A 15,779-nucleotide genomic window follows, 5' to 3' on the forward strand; every position below is an offset into this window, starting at 1 on the left:
CTAGAAAGTGCATTACTATAGTTTTACTATTCAACAAGTATTTTAGATAGACTTTGACACTGTTTACATAGGTTTTATGCTTTCTTCTCTCCCTTTCATGTTCTGTAAGGGTAGAAAGCAATGAATATGACTGATTTTGGCATAACTGTGTAAATCCCTAACAAACTATAGTTGCACTGGTAAGTTGGTTGCATTCATATAGGTACATTTATTTGTCAATACAAATTTTTAAGAAAATAATAGACTGATTCTTTTTCTTAGGAGTAACAAAATAAGTGACTGTAAAAATCAAGTGGAGAAAGTTGACACATAAGGGTTTATTAGAATATTTGTGCTTAGTTGCTCAGTCGTGTCTGACTCTTTGCAACCCATGGACTATAGCCTGCCAGGCTCCTCTGTCCATGGAATTCTCCAGGAAAGAATACTGAAGTGGGCTGCCATTCCCTCCTCCAGGGGATCTTTCCAATGCAGGGCTCAAACTCAGGACTCCCATGTTGCATGAGGATTCTTTACCATCTGAGCCACCAGGGAAGATATTTTGACAACCTCAAAAAAAAAAAAGAATGGAAGAAGTCATTTATTAATAATTCCTTCAAAATAATGTTAACATCAGAAAAATAATCCCTTTTAAGAAGTCTGCTCTGCAAAATCGAGGTTTTAAGAAATAAAGTTCATATTGTCTTGAACAATGACTTTTTTACTCTCCAGCAAAGCTTCTTTAATTGCTATTTTAACAGAGAAGATCAAAGTCTATTCACTCCTTTTGAAGCCCTTTATTGCACAAAAGTGTAACTCCAACTTTTGCATGAAAGAAAGACCAGTGTAGCAAAGACAAGGGATACTGGCCAAGTAGTTAGATTAATTTGGCCTAGGCCAGCAGCTAACTGCTGTATTTTTGAAATACATTTCTAGTTACTTAAACTGTACAGAAATGGACCAGAGTGTGAAATGGACAGCCTTTAACCAGGCCATTTCAAAAGCAAAACACTGAAATTTTAGAGCAAAAATGTTTGAGAGCAAACAAACAAGAATGTTTGTTGGTGTTGATATTGTTAAGAATTCTCTACATTTGAATGAAGCAGCAAAAACAGTTGATCACCTAAATCTATTTTGTCTCCTTCTCTAGTAAGTGGATATTCAATTGAATGTGAGAAAAGTAGTCACATTACAAGTTCATATGTCCCTTCCCCCTTACAGAGGCACATTGAGGTGGACTTGCAATTACTATTCAATTCTGGAATAAGACTTGGTACAGTTGTTCCACTCAGACTCCTCTGCAAAGAAACAGAATCAACTGTGTAAGAGAGACTAAATCAATAGAGATTTTGGTAAAATAAGTGACTTTAACTATTACCACCAAGAGATACACATTCACAGCTCAGAGCATGTAGTCATCATATGACAGATGCTGGAAAAGGTGCATCAGCTAAGGGTCATAAACATTTGAAGTTATAAATAACAAGTAAGAAAATGTGTGTTTGTGTCTTCAGTTGCTTCCAACTGTTTGCAACCTCATGGCTTGTGGCCCACTAGGCTCCTCTGTCCATGGAATTTTACAGGCAAGAATACTGGAGTGGGTTACCTTTTCCTCCTCCAGGGGATCTTCCTGACACAGGGATTGAACCCACATCTCCTTTGGCTCTGGCATTTGCAGGCAAATTCTTTGTCACTGAGCCTCCTGGGAAAATGTAGTCATAGAAATATAAAAGCTGCATTGAGGAGAGACAAATACTTTTAAATGATACTTTAGAATTCTCTTCTTGGTATTCCTTTCCAGTTTCAATAGGTAAACTGTCACATGTTGTAGTATCAATAATGACACAAACAAATTCAACCAAACTCAATCTATATATCAGCTCAGATAAGAGTCTGATATATGCAGACATGAGTCATCACCTACAAAAATTAAGAACTGTCCGTAATGTTAGAACATATTTTTAATAATAAAACTAGAGCCAAATTTAATCTGTTTGACATTCTAACTTATAAAGAAGAATCTCTATTCCTAGAAACCTGTGGACAGTATTTCATGGAAAGTACAGAAGTGATTAATTTACCCCTCTTAAAAGAATAAAATAGAACTATCAATTCATGGAGTTGTGTGGGAAGAAGTGTAAAGAGCAGATGAGTGTTTACTATCAGCTATCAATAGTAATATTTATTCTTTTTAATAGCACAAAATTCCCTGAATAAAACATATGAGATAATCAACATCAACCTTTATTTTTAAAATGGGGACCTCACTAACTAAACTGACACCTTCTTGTCCATCTCAATAGACAAACCCCACTTGAGATAATGGAAAAAGTAACTTAAATGTCTGTAAACTGTCAAACTGATACCACTAAATCTGTTTCATCTAGAGCATTTTAAATCCTTCTACAAAAGATTGACTCCTGATTTCCAAATGAACAAACAGTAAATCAGAGACTGATCTTTACTTTTAAAAGAAATTTGTCTGGAATTGGTAAAAGGAAAGATGACTCATGTGACATCTAGAAAAAACAAAAAGCAAATCAGTAACTTAAGAAAAAAAACAAAACATATCTATTTGAATTACTATTATATGCTGACATACATTTGCATAGTCCCACTTCCCTCAGTAGGTTTTACGAATATTGTTATTAGAGAAAAGTATATCAGAGGTTCCGATGTAAAATGTTAAAATCTTGATACATTTATTTATATTTTTAATAAATTATTTTGAGAACCTATGTAAAAAGGGCTAGAAAAATATAATTACTAAGTCACAACAAATATAACACAGACCTAAAGGGCTGAGCAGAGCGACCGGCTGCAGTTGGCCCATCCCCCATCCCCCACCGAGACAGGAGGGGAGGTCAGCCATAGCTGGAGGGGGCAACCGCAGCACCAGAAAGGCATCCGATACAAACTGCAGGCAGTCTTGTTGGTAATCAAGACTTCTTGGGCTCAGGCCGGTCGACATCCGCCTGAGAAGGTGCGCCGATTGTACACCCAGAAAACCAAGTGACAGGGACTGGGGAGGTGATTAGTCACAGCGACGGCACTCGCCAAACACCTGGTCACCTGAGCTGCTCGGACGGGGGAAGGCACAAAACGCAGACGCAACCAAGTCTGCGCCTTTCTGGAATACCTGAGAAACTGAACTTGAGACACTCAGAACTGGGAAGTGCATGCAACCCAGTGCTGGCCTCAGACAGTTCCCAGCAGAGCAACCTAGAGCCTGTGCAGGGGACAACACATGTGCTGGGAGCGGGGGCAAACCCAGTGTGGCCGAGACGCTGCGAGCACTCCCCACAGACGCCAGAGATATTTGTCTGCAGCGTTCCTCCCTTCCCAGAACAGGACTGAACAACTGACCCCTAAAAAGTGTACACCCGCCCCCTAGTATCAGGGCAGAAATTAGACACTGAAGAGACCAGCAAACAGAAGCTAAAACAGAGGGAACCACCTTGGAAATGACAGATAGAGAAGTCTAGAGGCTACACCAAGAATAAGACCAAAAACCAGAGGCAAGAGATAGAATCTGAACACCAGAGAACTCCTGACTCCAGGGAACATTAATCAATAGGAGCTCATCAAACGCCTCCATACCTACACTAAAACAAAGCAGCACCCAAGGGTCAACAAGTTCCAGAGAAAGACATACCACGCAAATTCTCCAGCAACACAGGAAAATAGCCATGAGTTTCAATATACAGGATGCCCAAAGTCACTCCAAACCCACTTAAATCTCATAACTCATTACTGGACACTTCATTGCACTCCAGAGAGAAGAAATCCAGCTCGACCCACCAGAACACCGACACAAGCTTCCCTAACCAGGGAACCTTGACAAATCACCCGTCCAACCACACACACAGCGAGGAAATTACATAATAAAGAGAACTCCACAAACGGCCAGAAGACGGAAAGGCCACCCAAGCAAAGCAATATAAGCAAGATGAAGAGGCAGAGAAATACCCAGCAAGTAAAGGAACAAGATAAATGCCTACCAACACAAACAAAAGAGGAAGATATAGGGAATCTACCTGATAAAGAATTTCGAATTTTGGTGGTGAAAATGATTCAAAATCTTCAAAGCAAAATGGAGTTACAGATAAATAACCTGGAGGAAAGGATTGAGAAAATGGAAGAAAGGTTTAATAAGGACTTAGAGGAAATAAAAAAGAGTCAATATACAATGAATAATGCAATAGATGAGATTAGAAACACTCTGGAAGGAACAAACAGTAGAATAATAGAGGCAGAAGACAGGATAAGTGAGCTAGAAGATAGAATTGTAGAAATAAATGAAACAGAGAGGAAAAAAGAATTAAAAGAACTGAGAACAATATTAGAGATCTCTGGGACAATGTTAAACGCTCCAACATTCGAATCATAAGAGTCTCAGAAGAAGACAGAAAGAAAGACCATGAGAGAATACTTGAGGAGATAATAGTTGAAAACTTCCCTAAAATGGGGAAAGAAATAATCACCCAAGTCCAAGAAACCCAGAGAGTCCCCAACAGGATAAACCCAAGATGAAATACTCCAAGACACATAGTAATCAAATTAACAAAGATCAAACACAAAGAACAAATATTAAAAGCAGCAAGGGAAAAGCAGCAACTAACACACAAGGGGATTCCCATAAGGATAACAGCTGATCTTTCAACAGAAACTCTTTAGGCCAGGAGGGAGTGTCAAGACATACTTAAAGTGATGAAAGAAAATACCCTACAGCCCAGATTACTGTACCCAGCAAGGATCTCACTCAATATGAAGGAGAAATCAAAAGCTTTGCAGACAAGCAAAAGCTCAGAGAATTCAACATCACCAAACCAGCACTTCAACAAATGCTAAAGGATCTTCTCTAGACAGGAAACACAGAAAGGGTGTATAAACTCAAAACCAAAGCAATAAAGAAAATGGCAACGGGATCATACTTATAAATAATTACCTTAAATGTAAATGGGTTGAAAGCCCCAACCAAAAGACAAAGGCTGGCTGAATGGATACAAAAACAAGAACACCATATATGTTGTCTACAAGAGACCCACCTCAAAATGAGGGACACATACAGACTGAAAGTGAAGGGCTGGAAAAAGATATTCCATGCAAATAGAGACCAAAAGAAAGCAGGAGTAGCAATACTCATATCAGATAAAATAGATCTTAAAACAAAGGCTGTGAAAAGAGACAAAGAAGGAAACTACATACTGATCAAAGGATCAATCCAAGATGAAGATATAACAATTATAAATATTTATGCACCCAACATAGGAGCACCACAATATGTAAGACAATTACTCACAAGTATGAAAGGGGAAATTAACAACAATGCAATAATAGTGGAAGATTTTAATACCCCACTTACATCTATGGATAGATCAACTAAACAGAAAATTAACAAGGAAACACAAACTTTAAATGATACAATAGAGCAGTTAGACCTAATAGATATCTATAGGACATTTCACCCCAAAACAATGAATTTCACCTTTTTCTCAAGCGCACACGGAACCTTTTCCAGGATAGATCACATCCCGGGCCATAAATCTAGCCTTGGTAAATCAAAAAAATTGAAATCATTCCAGGCATCTTCTCTGACCACAATGAAGTAAGATTAGATCTCAATTACGGGAGAAAAACCATTAAAAATGCCAACATATGGAGGCTGAACAACACGCTGCTAAATAATGAACAAATCATAGAAGAAATCAAAATATGCATAGAAATGAATGAAAATGAAAACACAACAACCCCAAACCTCTGGGACACTGCAAAAGCAGTGCTAAGGGGAAAGTTCATAGCAATACAGACACACCTCAAGAAACAAGAAAAAGTCAACTAAATAACCTAACCCTACATCTAAAGAAACTAGAAAAGGAAGCAATGAGGAACCCCAGGGTTAGTAGAAGGAAAGAAATCATAAAAATTAGGGCAGAGATAAATGCAAAAGAAACAAAAGAGACCATAGCAAAAATCAACAAAAGCCAAAAGCTGGTTCTTTGAGAAGGTAAATAAAATTGACAAACCACTAGTGAGACTCATCAAGAAACAAAGGGAGAAGAACCAAATCAATAAAATTAGAAATGAAAATGGAGAGATCACAACCGACAACACAGAAATACAAAGGATTATTAGAGAATACTATCAGCAATTATATGGCAATAAAATGAATAACCTGGAAGAAATGGACTAATTCCTAGAAAAGTAAAACTTTCCAAAACGGAACCAGGAAGAAATAGAAAATCTGAATAGACCCATCCCAAGCACGGAACTAGAGGCTGTAATCAGAAATCTTCCAGCAAACAAAAGCCCAGGTCCAGACGACTTCACAGCTGAATTCTACCAAAAATTTAGAGAAGAGCTAATGCCTATTCTACTCAACCTCTTTCAGAAAATTGCTGAGAAAGGGAAACTTCCAAACTCATTATATGAGGCCACTATCACACTAATCCCAAAACCTGGTAAAGATCCCTCAAAAAAAGAAAACTACAGACCAATATGACTGATGAACATAGATGCAAAAATCCTTAACAAAATTCTAGCAATCAGAATCCAACAACACATTAAGAAGATCATACATCATGACCAAGTGGGCTTTATCCCAGGAATGCAAGGATTCTTCAATATCCACAAATCAATCAACGTAATACACCACATTAACAAACTGAAAAATAAAAATCATATGATTATCTCAATAGATGCAGAGAAAGCCTTTGAAAAATTCAACATCCATTTATAATAAAAAAAAAACCCTACAGAAAGTGGGAATAGAAGGGACATATCTCAACATAATAAAAGCTATATATGACAAACCCACAGCAAACATTATCCTCAACGGTGAAAAACTGAAAGCATTTTGCCTAAAGTCAGGAACAAGAAAATGGTGTCCACTCTCACCACTACTATTCAACATAGTTCTGGAAGTTTTGGCTACAGCAATCAGAGCAGAAAAAGACATAAAAGAAATACAAATTGTAAAAGAAGAAGTAAAACTTTCACTGTTCACTGATGACATGATTCTCTACACAGAAAACCCTTAAGACTCTACCAGGGAATAACCAGAGCTAATCAATGAATACAGTAAAGTTGCAGGATATAAAATCAACACAAAGAAATCACTTGCATTCCTATACACTAATAATGAGAAAATAGAAAGAGAAATTAAGGAAACTATTCCATTCACTGTTGCAACGAAAAGAATTATATACTTAGGAATATATCTACCTAAGGAAACAAAAGACTTGTACATAGAAAATTATAAAACACTAGTGAAATTGCCAACATCCACTGGATCATGGAGAAAGCAAGAGAGTTCGAGAAAAACATCTATTTCTGCTTCATTGACTATGCCAAAGCCTTTGACTGTGTGGATCGCAATAAACTGTGGAACATTCTGAAAGAGATGGGAATCCCAGACCACCTGACCTGCCTCTTGAGAAACCTGTATGCAGGTCAGGAAGCAACAGTCAGAACTGTACATAGAACAACAGACTGGTTCCAAATAGGAAAAGGTGTATGTCAAGGTTGTATATTGTCACCTTGCTTATTTAACTTATATGCAGAGTACATCATGAGGAACGCTGGGCTGGAAGAAGCACAAGCTGGAATCAAGATTGCTGGGAGAAATATCAATAACCTCAGATATGCAGATGACACTACCCTTATGGCAGAAAGTGAAGAGGAACTCAAAAGCCTCTTGATGAAAGTGAAAGAGGAGAGTGAAAAGGTTGGCTTGAAGCTCAACATTCAGAAAACAAAGATCATGGCATCTGGTCCCATCACTTCATGGGAAATAGATGGAAAAACAGTGGAAACAGTGTCAGACTTTATTTTTGGGCTCCAAAATCACTGCAGATGCTGATTGCAGCCATGAAATTAAAAGACGCTTACTCCTTGGAAGGAAAGTTATGACCAACCTAGATAGTATATTAAAAAGCAGAGACATTACTTTGCCAACAAAGGTCCGTCTAGTCAAGGCAATGGTTTTTTCCGTGGTCATGTATGGATGTGAGAGTTGGACTGTGAAGAAGGCTGATTGCCGAAGAATCGATGCTTTTGAACTGTGGTGTTGGAGAAGACTCTTGAGAGTCCCTTATACTGCAAGGAGATCCAACCAGTCCATTCTAAGGGAGATCAATCCTGGGTGTTCATTGGAAGGACTGATGCTAAAGGTGAAACTGCAATACTTTGGCCACCTCATGTGACGAGTTGACTCACTGGAAAAGACTCTGATGCTGGGAAAGGTTGGGGGCGGGAGGAGAAGGGGACGACAGAGAATGAGATGGCTGGATGGCATCACCAACTCTGTGGACATGAGTTTGAGTGTACTCCGGGAGTTGGTGATGGACAGGGAGGCCTGGAGTGCTGTGATTCATGGGGTTGCGGAGAGTCGGACACGACTGAGCGACTGCACTGAACTCTACTGAACTGAGTGAAAGTAATCAAAGAGGACACTAATAGATGGAGAAATATACCGTGTTCATGGATTGGAAGAATAAATATTGTAAAAATGAGTATACTACCCGAAGTAATTTATACCTTCAATGCAATCCCTATCAAGCTACCAACAATATTTTTCACAGAACTAGAACAAATAATCTCACAATTTGTATGGAAATACAAAAAACCTCTAATAGACAAAGCAATCTTGAGAAAGAAGAAGGGAACTGGGGGAATTAACCTGCCGGACTTCAGGCTCTACTACAAAACCACAGTCATCAAGACAGTATGATACTGGCATAAAGACAGAAATATAGATCAATAGGACGAAATAGAAAGCCCAGAGATAAATCCACGCACCTATGGACACCTTATCTTTGACAAAGGTGGCAAGAATATACAATGGAGAAAAGACAGTCTCCTTAACAAGTGGTGCTGGGAAAACTGGTCAGCCACTTGTAAAAGAATGAAATTAGAATACTTCCTAACACCATACACCAAAATAAACTCAAAATGGATTAGAGAGCTAAATGTAAGACCAGAAACTATAAAACTCCTAGAGGAGAACATAGGCAAAACACTCTCCGACATAAATCACAGCAGGATCCTCCATGACCCACCTCCCAGAATATTGGAAATAAAAGCAAAAATAAACAAATGGGACCTAATTAAAATCAAAAGCTTCTGCACAGCAAAGGAAACTATAAGCAAGGTGAAAAGAGAACCTTCAGAGTGGGAGAAAATAATAGCAAATGAAGCAACTGATAAAGGATTAATCACCAAAATATGCAAGCAGCTCCTGCAGCTCAATTCCAGAAAAATAAACGACACAATCAAAAAATGGGCCCAAGAACTACACAGACATTTCTCCAAAGAAGACATAAAGATGGCTAACAAACACATGAAAAAATGCTCAACATCCCTCATAATCAGACAAAGCAAAACAAAACCACAATGAGATACCATTTCACACCTGTCAGAATGGCTGCTATCCAAAAGTCTGCATGCAATAAATGCTGGAGAGGGTGTGGAGAGAAGGGAACCCTCTTACACTGTTGATGGGAATGCAAACTAGTACAGCCATTATGGAGAACACTGTGGAGATTCCTCAAAAAACTGGAAATAGAACTGCCATATGATCCAGCAATCGCACTCCTGGGCATACACACCGAGGAAACCAGAATTGGAAGAGACACATGTACTCCAATATTCATTGCAGCACTGTTTATAATAGCCAGGACATGGAAGCAACCTAGATGTCAATCTGCAGAGGAATGGATAAGAAAGCTTTGGTACATATACACAATGGAGTACCTCTCAGCCATTAAAAAGAATGCATTTGAACCAATTCTAATGAGGTGGATGAAACTAGAGCCTATTATACAGAGTGAAGTAAGCCAGAAAGAAAAACACCAATACAATATAGTAACGCATATATATGGAATTTAGAAAGATGCAAATGATAACCCTGTATACGAGACAGCAAAAGAGACACAGATGTATAAAACAGTCTTTGGGACTCTGTGGGAGAGAGTGAGGGTGGGATGGTTTGTGAGAATGGCATTGAAACATGTATATTATCATATGTGAAACGAATCGCCAGTTTAGGGTCAATGCATGTTACAGGATGCTCCGGGCTGATATGCGGGGATGACCCAGAGGGAGGATAAGGGGATGAGGGAGGTGGGAGGGGGTTTTGGGAGGGGGAACTCATGTACGCCCAGGGCGGATTAATGTCAATGTATGGCAAAACCAACCAATATAATATTGTAAAATAATTAGCCTCCAAAAAATAAAATAAAATAACACAGACCTCTGATGAACTACTGTTAAGAAACTAGAGAGAGAGTGTATTACCAAATTTCCAAGAAAATTAAAATTCGGACTCGGATTGAAATAAATTATAAGAGTAGGATAGCTACTAATCTGTGAGACCAATTATGTCTCCATAAATTTTATCTCACCGCTGGGCGATTCTAAGTTACAGCTCTGGCTTAAGTATGAACAAAAAACTAATTTTTGTTCCTCTTGGTTTAGCTGAGAAAATCTGTTATTTTCAGTCTTCCTAAATACAAAGAAAAATTATTGAAAATAAATATTATGAACTAAAGCAAATATTTATTTAAGTTTACAAAATGCCTCTGATTTCTCATAACATAATATATCCTCAGAGTTTGAGGATCTATGCCAACCAACTCATGTTTGTGTGATTTCCCTCTGACTCCAAAGAGTTTATAACCTTTACCTCCAAATTCCTGCCCACTTTCCATATTGGAAATTACCATTTCAGCAATTCCTAAGCAAACATCTAAGCTAGACACCATTGTTTTCATTGTCATTATCAAGAGATTCAGAATTCCATTCTTTAGTTCACTTACAGGTTCCTTTCTTAGTTTGGAGTCCAATGGGTTCTCTACATGTGTATCTTCTTCACGTGACGGACCTTATGAAAAATTCCACTTTCTCCTGGGACCTAAACTCCAAGGAATAAAAAAAAAAAAAATGTCTTCTGTCTCAGTACAGAGCCAACTATAAAGCGTAAACAGAAGTTACAGCTAGAACCTAAAGAGTCATCTGTACATTAAACTAGGTGTGAATAAGAAATCATGATGCAGACGGAAAGGGAAACAGGATGAAGAGCTCAAAGAAGGAGCTGAGTGAGATTTTGCAGAAGGGTGGACCAACCACTAGGTCATGAAGAATGAGGAGGAGAGATCCTTCAGTAACTGGCAGTGAAAGGCATTCTAAGCAAAGGAAAGATATCTAGAAAATATCGGAGATACACCTTTTTTTTTGTTTAAGTTGAATTTCCTAGTATTCATCTTTATAATAATATATATTTAGAAAATGAGTGCTTCATGTAGTTGGGACATGGACATGTTCAGTTCAGTTGCTCAGTCATGTCCGACTCTTTGCGACCCCATGAACGGCAGCATGCCAGGCCTCCCTGTCCATCACCAACGCCCGGAGTTCACCCAAACCTATGTCCAATGACTCAGTGATGCTATCCAACCATCTCATCCTCTGTTGTTCCCTTCTCCTCCCACCTTCAATCTTTCCCAACATCAGGGTCTTTTCAAATGGGTCAGTTCTTCACATCAGGTGGCCAATATATTGCATTTTCAGCTTCAGCATCAGTCCTTCCAATGAATATTCAGGACTGATTGACAGACTAATGGAAAAAAAAAACAAAGCTGATGGATAATGGTTAGACTGAAAGGAATTTTGTATATCTAGCTAAGTAATTTGGACTTTATTGTTTAGGCAATATGTGAAATTTAAAGGTGTTTTAGGCTGTGTGTGTTTGGTTTTGATTTTTCTATTTTTGAAAATCTATTTTTCTGCTTAAAATATTTCTACTCAATTTTGTGCTATTGAAAATATATTTAGGAGCTATAACGTACTGGCATGGGGAAACACTTATTATAGTAGATTGGCAAATAAAGGGGTGACAGCTGTAATATAGGCTATTATGACTATGAATCAAAGAGGTAATAGAAGAAAATAAAGAACATAATAGTCACAGTATACATATACATACATAAGCTTCCCAGGTGACACAGGGTACAGAATCTGACTGCCAGGCAGGAGACGCAGGTTCAGTCCCTTGGTTGGGAAGATTCCTCAGAGAAGGAAATGGCAACCCACTCCAGTATCCTTGCCTGGAAAATCACACAGACAGAGAAGCCTGACGGGCTACAATCCATGGGGTCACAAAGAGCCAGACACAAATGAATCACTGAGGATGTGTGGTATGCATATATACACATATTAAACAGTACTCAGACTATATTAATAAGTAAGAAGAGTGTATGTAAATTTTGAGATACTTATATAATAGTTTGATAATATTTTTAAATTAAAGAAATCTTAATTTAATGCAAACTTAATGTGCAATCTTATAGTCTAAACTGTGGGATAAATGAAGTGTGAACATATAGCATTATAATAAATTTTATGACAAAACATTAAATTTTTAGGGAAGGCATTCAAAAACATAGATGTGTTTGAATCCTAACACACAAACGTTTTTCAAACATACATATACAAGAGATGCAAACCTAGAGAAAAGTAGAACTATTGTAAAACTTAAAACTAAAACAAAAATTTAATTAAGTACAAATATAGAATCATCCTAAATGTGTCATCTTAGAAAATATAAAATTTCTATATGTGGAACATACTTATAATAATTATTATTTAGTAATTATTGTATTCTGACATGATGTGAACTGATGTATATGGAAATCAACCAGTGATACAATGGCTTGTCTTAGAATTCTATACAGAAGAAGAAAAGAGATACGCATGCAATTTATATAATCCAGTGTGAGTAGATTTCTAACCATAGATTTTGCCTCATTCATATTATAGTTTATCCTCAGATTGGACTTAATCATGATGTACTACCCTTCCAATTTAGATACTCTACTCAATGCCTCAAATACAAAGTTAATGAATAAGACATGGAGTCTCTTCTCTAGGATCTTACCAGATGCTGCATGTGGTCAGGGTTGGGGAGGGGTGGTTGTATGAAATACAAAGCCAGCTCTGTATCCAGACTCACAAACAGTCTTTGAAAGTGATTTTAACTTCAGTAGATTGCTAGGGTGACCAAAGACTGTTCCCCTAATCAAAATTTTTAGTGACTGACATTACCGGTTGAAACAGCAGCTCCAAGAACATCTGTACAATTTGGAATGTTGCCTTCTGCAAGTTGAACCAATTTCAGGCTTTCATGTATTAGAAAGTTCTGTTGTGTGACTCTCTCTTAGAGTATATCATAAAGAAAATTAGTCCAAAATAGAGTGCAAAGATACCTTGCACATCTAAAAACAAATCTCTCTTTAATAACAGCAAACTTTCTTCCCTGGCCATATGCCCATTTTGATCACTGCAAACTAAACATTGGTCATGATGACAAATCTTTAGAGAAGATAGATGATTCAGTGTATCCATCTAGCCTACGTGACTGGAGAAAATTCAGGCTGCATATCTCCTAAACTGTTTTCTTAAGGCAAGAGCCATATCTTTTTAATTTGTACATGATCTAGTACATGCTTATAGAAGGTCATCCTTGAAGGAAAGAATAGAAGACTATTATCTACAAATATGAAGAAGTCATTTCATACAACTTAACTAGTATCAATATTCATTCAATATTTTTACTATAAGTATTTAAATGCAGTTTTGTTGCACTATCTGAGGTTAGAAAATATCAATTAAATGCTAAAGGTGCTTCCCTTTATTATGTCAATTATCATTCCAGAGAAGATTTTTATTAAAAAGTGATTTGTTTATCTATTTAGGCATAGATTTTATTAGCTTTTTAAGATCTAAAATCAATTTATCAATGGCAAGTGAAGTATGCAAAATATAAGATTTCTTTCCATTATGCCATTTCTGAATCCATTTGAAACTATCGATTTTTTGGTTTCTGCAAATCTTCTGAGGTTTCTGGCTGGGAACACTAAAGTCAGAAGTATTTAAGTAATAATTAGTATCCAAGTATGACTTCTATGGTTTCAAGACGTCTTACCATATACTGTGCTGTTATCTCCAATGGGTTTCCTTTGTTTCCTTTCTACTTTTGCCCTTATTAACGTCCTACTTCACACAAAGAATCTGTTAGAAGTGCTAATATTTGAGAAAGTTCAGGGCAAGGCTGGCTTCTGTACATGAAATATGAACAAATTGTTCACTTTAGCTTCCTGCAAAGAAGTCATGCAGCAGTGCTGCTCTGAACAAGATTTCAACTCTCAAAAATGTGCCTTTGCTGTTTATTGAATATTTCATTATGCATGAGGACATGTTCTAACTTTGTTTACCAGTCTGCTTCCTTTTGCTAAATTTCACAGTCTTAAAAGGTCTTGGAAGTTGGAAACAACTAAACACTCTGTTGAGATTTGTGACTGTCATCCGTCTGGCTAGAATTACTCATAGATCTTGCAAGAGTAGCAGAGATGCATCCATTATAACCATCAGTCAGGATGGTCATTAAGCACTTTCTGCAGTCGAGATTGCTGTGCCAGATGGCACTTCAGGAACAATAGACAATGCACTCCAAACTGCCAAGCATTCATTCTGTGCCTTTTTAACTTAGGGCTGGAAGGGAAAAAAATAATAATAATAATAAGGCAAAAGTACCTGTGAAAGTAAAACTCTGAGAAGTGGTTTTCTAGCCCCAGGCTCTTTTCTTTACATACATATCAGTCCTTGAATTTTGAAATGCATATTGTCTAATAATATACACTCACTCTAAAGACCATCAGTTAGTTTACAAAAATGTATCTCTCTTTCTGCAACTATACCCCAATATATTTCTTAAAGTGACATTTTATACTATAATAAGAAGCAATGTGAGTTTGACTTGCATTGCTAAAACAGAGTACCTATGATGGTTCTCCCATAATAAGTGATAAATCCTTACTTAAAGGTACATAATAATGGATAAGTATTATTTGCCCTTTGAAATTTTGATTATGTCTTATAACCATCTATGTTACCCAGCAAATGCAGAATCCCTAGACATGTTCTAAGGAGTAAAGTGGATCTCATGGGGTCAAGATTTGATTTCTAACCTGACAATTGCAGCCATCTGTCTGTCATTCTAATTCATAGAAAAATTCCCTACAATCCTCAGTTCATTCTGCTAATTCAATTGTGCTGTCCAATCAGTATATTCATAGCTATACAAACAGCCCCATGAGGATTAGTCATATCATGTTTCCTGGATTTGATTTCCTAGGTCTATTTTGTTCTTCATATTATTAAATTCCACGTTAAACCCCTTGTTTCAAAACAGTCTCTCAGTCCCCAATCAAGCTGGACCTTTTTCGCAGATCTTTTCATTCCCTTCATAACACTTCTGAAGCAATGTGTTGTGAAAGGGAAAATAATTATTTTTTGACACTTAAAAACTGAAGATAAAAGAGAGTGAAGAGAATGAAAGGTGTGCTCTAGTAGATGTCGATTCAATGCCATCACTGCTATGATGACTTCAAATGACTTTTCTGAATGCACCTGCCCCCTTCTTTCAAAGACCTTCTTGTTAGACCCAAACTCTAACCATATCCACCAGACAGAAGTGCCTTCTGTTTTTACAGCCCATCCACACTGGCATTGCTGTTAGTCTGAAGGAAAGCATGACATCAAAGCTAGGCAAAAGGCCTTCCCTGTAATGTCTGTCTGTCTGTCTTAAATATAGGAAAGAACTTCTCCCTTCTAGGCATTTAGGCTATTTGAGACTAGAACAAATGTTGGGCAACATTCACCTCATAGTGAAGATAGCCTGGAAAATAAGGTCAATACGCCAGAACCAAAATTTAGCATACAAGTCATACCATAACTCAAGTCCTAACAGC

Source organism: Moschus berezovskii, chromosome 3 (assembly GCF_049115385.1).
Source record: "Moschus berezovskii isolate FMDL1 chromosome 3, NW_MosBer_1.0, whole genome shotgun sequence".
Classification (NCBI taxonomy): domain Eukaryota; kingdom Metazoa; phylum Chordata; class Mammalia; order Artiodactyla; family Moschidae; genus Moschus; species Moschus berezovskii.